We start from the raw sequence: 4,314 nt of genomic DNA on the forward strand, positions 1-4,314 counted from the left end.
TAGATCAATTCAATGAACATTCCGTTCAACAGGGAAACAATAGATCAGTTCAATTGAGTACGCAATTTTTGGTAATAAAAATACTTTCCTGTAAAGTTTCAATTGAAAGGGAATAGAGGGACGAGCTAATTTATTTTTCTGTGTAAATTTAGCACGTGACACCACTGCTACCCTGTCTTAGCGTAACGCGAGTCGAGGCGGACGTCGTCGCGGTAGCGACGACGGATGCCGAGACGAGCACGTGACACCACTGCCACAACACCATATTGAGCAAAAAAAATTAGAGGTTTAAAAAATTATCTAGAATTTGAAAAATGTTGATGTTTTTCATAAAAATCACTATTTTACAATTTATTCAATTTTTTAAATAAGTTTTTTCTTTGCTTTTTTTTTAAAATTTGAAATTTGTTCATAGTAGATCAATTCAATGAACATTCCGTTCAACAGGGAAACAGTAGATCAGTTCAATTGAGTACGCAATTTTTGGTAATAAAAATACTTTCCTGTAAAGTTTCAATTGAAAGGGAATAGAGGGACGGGCTAATTTATTTTTCTGTGTAAATTTAGCTATTCATTTTGGTTGAAAGTGCTAGTTCATTTTGGTTGAAAGTGGAATTTCCCACCCATAAATATCCCTGAAAAACCACTGGCCCAGAAAGGGAATGGGCCGGGAATACAGGCCTAAAGGAATCAATGAGTGTAAAGGAATAGGGGCCAGGGACGGTTCTGGCCCAACGTTGGACCAAACTCGCGAAAAGGGAATAGGCTGCGATCGGGATCGATCGAAAAAAGGGAATAGGCTGCGATCGGGAGGCGGCTGGAATTGTCGTTACGCTGTCCGATCCAGCCGGTCGGCCCGAGTTGGTGTTGTGGATCTGATTACATGCGGGAGCGTGCCAAAGGCAGCACCATGTATGGATTCAAGGGAGCGTGTCATGAAGGGAAGTACGTCCTGCTTATAGCTTATTTCGTGTACCCCTACAGAAGCACACTTATTGAAATTTCAGTACTGAATATAGACTTTGGTTATCACCATTTTCAAATAGGAAGTGGATCATCAATAGGGATTTTGCTTAGGTACTTCCATGAATTAACAGATGATAGTTTTTTCCTCTTGAAGTATCCTTGTGTGTATAGGAAATTTGTGACCGTAAGCATGACAAATATATGATGTATACATACAGTTTTCTAGGTAACCTGAATTACTATTCTTGTCCTTTTCCAGCACAAGAGCTCTACCCCAGCACCGCTTCTCCATCTCTGGTCGTTCCCTTGGCTTCCTCCATGGCGGCTGAGAAGATGGGCCACCACTGAAGCCACTTTTGGTAATCGCTAAACTGTACCTGTGAGATTAACGAGGTCGCAGCTGAGGCTGTCCGTCGTCGTGCCAGGCTGCCAACTCATGGCCAATTTGCACCAGCACTAATAGGACTCCAGCGACCTGGGATGTAATCCATCTGGAAATGAGATGGTGGAGAATAATTTGCTCATGCTCCATGGATGCGACGCATGTATTGGGGCTAACCTGCCTGGAAGTGAGATGCATCTGGATATACATGATTTAAGTGCTATACAGAACAGAATTGATTTGGGGCTACTGGTCTTTGGTAAGCACCTATTTTTAGATGATGCATTTGATTATTCTGGCATTCCATTTTATGCGCATCAGATAAAATCTGTTTTTCTTTATCACAGTTTTGTTTGATGTGGGTTTATTTGCATAATATTTACTAAAGAAAATGGTTTGAGGTGAAGAGCCGAAGGCCTGAAGCCAAATGTTCCTAATTAGGACGATGACCTTCAGGAAACAAGGCCAACGCTATGTGTGCCTGCAAGATTGAAGATCCTAGATATTTTTAGTTTTCTCCATGATCCTACACCATTGTATCACTTTATGCAGAACCCTTTATCATTCATTTTTATGTTCAAAATATGGTTGTCATAGATGGTATTACAGGGATTTTTTTTCGAAAAGGGGTTTACCCCAGCCTCTGCATCAGAACGATGCATACGGCTCATATTACTAAAAGCATAATCTAGTAGCAAAGTCGCCAAGTATCGAGGTGCGAAAATAAACAAAAGGCTCGAAAGAGCTACAACCCAAAACAACAACCGGCTGGCAAACACAATAGGAGCACTACATGCCTATCCTATTACATGACCATCATTCAAACCGGTTAAAAATATCCCGTGCTATCATCTTCCATCGGGTAGACGCAGTAACCAAACGCTCACTGGCATCCATCGGAGTGAGTAGCGACCACATACGGATGAACGCCGCGGCCCTGAAGATAACCTGCAAAAAGTGAATGTTTGTTGATCGGTTAAATACTAAATCATTTCTGCAGTTCCATACTGCCCAAAGTAAAGCACAAACGCCAACACGAATGTGTCTTCCAGTATCGGAATCAACTCCGTCAAGCCATGCTTCAAATAACATGTTGATAGAGGTGGGCTGATTAATATTAAACGTAATATGAATCGACCGCCACAGAATCTTAGCCAACAGACAGTCGAGAAAGAGGTGTTTGATGTTTTCGTTATGATCGCAAAAGCTACACCTAGAAGAGCCCATCCAGTTGCGTCTTGCCAGGTTATCCTTAGTCAAAATGACTTGTTTATGCACAAACCACATAAACACTTTGATTCGTAAGGGAACCTTTACTTTCCAAACGTGAATCGAAGAAGGGACAACGCTAGAGTTAATGACATCCAGATACATAGATTTAACCGAGAACACACCATTCTTATTAAGTTTTCAATACAGCTGATCTGGTTGTTGGGACAGCTGGACCTCCATCAAACGTCTAACAAGGTGGAGCCAGGCCTCCCAACGATTTCCAACTAGCATCCTCCGAAAACTAATATTGAGGGGAGTGGATTGTAAAACAGTTGCAACGTAGGCTTCTCTACGTCGCACAATGTTGTACAAAGTAGGATATTGAAGTGCAAGGGGAGTCTCCCCAAGTCACGTATCCTCCCACAATCTCGTAGTGGCACCATTCCCGACAATAAATTTTGACTTGTTGAAAAAAAGTTGTTTGACTCTCATCAAACCCTTCCAAAAAGGTGAGTCGGAAGGCCTCACGTTTACCTGGGCCAAAGTTTTAGCATAAAGATACTTATTGCGCAAAATCTGTGCCCAAGTAGCGTCCGTCTCAGACGATAGTTTAAATAGCCATTTACTAAGGAGACATATGTTTTTGACTTCCAAATTTTCAATACCTAGACCCCCTTGGTCCTTCGGCCTACAGATTATATCCCACTTAGCAAGCCTATACTTTCGTTTGATCTCATCATTCTGCCAAAAGAATCGAGATCGGTAAAAATCTAACCTTTTCCTGACTCCCACCGGAACCTGGAAAAAGGATAAGAGAAACATAGGCATACTGGTAAGGATTGAATTAATCAGAATCAATCGTCCTCCGTATGACATGAACTTCCCTTTCCAACAGCTCAGTAGCAATCCTCGATGCATTTCCACTCAAAGTTAGTCAGCTTACGATGATGAATGGGTATACCTAAGTACTTAAACGGTAAGGAGCCTAATTCACATCCGAACAATTGTTTATACGTGTCCTGGTCATCCTTTGCTCTTCCGAAGCAAAACAATTCGCTCTTGTGGAAGTTAATTTTGAGGCCAGATAATTATTCAAATAAGCATAACAGCAGCTTCATGTTTCTTGCTTTCGCCAAGTCGTGCTCCATAAAGATGATAGTATCATCAGCATACTGAAGAATGGAAATCCCTCCGTCAACTAGATGTGGGACCAGGCCGCCTACCTGCCCTGCATCTTTTGCCCGACCTATTAAAATAGTCAGCATATCCGCCACTATGTTAAACAGGATCGGTGACATCGGGTCTCCTTGCCTTAGCCCCTTGTGTGTTTGGAAATAGTGACCTATGTCATCATCCACTTTAATCCCCACACTCCCTTTTTGCGTAAAGGAGTCAATCTGGTTTCTCCAGGCTGAATCAAAACCTTTCATACGCAAAGCTTGTTGAAGGAAAGGCCATTTAACTTTATCATATGCTTTTTCAAAATCCACTTTAAAAACTACACCATCAAGTTTTTTTGAGTGGATTTTATGGAGCGTTTCATGCAAGACAACAACCCTTTCAAGGATATTTCTATCAGGCATGAAAGCAGACTGGGACGGATGAACCACAGAATGCGCAATCTGCGTAAGTCTGTTCGTCCCAACCTTGGTGTCACGATCAGATTTTTATGCATGAACAATAACCCTGTTTTATTTTAAGAATGGGGCTCTAAAATGGATAGAAGAGGAGCTTAAGTTCAGCAGCCAAGTACG

This window comes from Triticum aestivum, chromosome 5A (assembly GCF_018294505.1).
Source record: "Triticum aestivum cultivar Chinese Spring chromosome 5A, IWGSC CS RefSeq v2.1, whole genome shotgun sequence".
In the NCBI taxonomy this organism is placed as follows: domain Eukaryota; kingdom Viridiplantae; phylum Streptophyta; class Magnoliopsida; order Poales; family Poaceae; genus Triticum; species Triticum aestivum.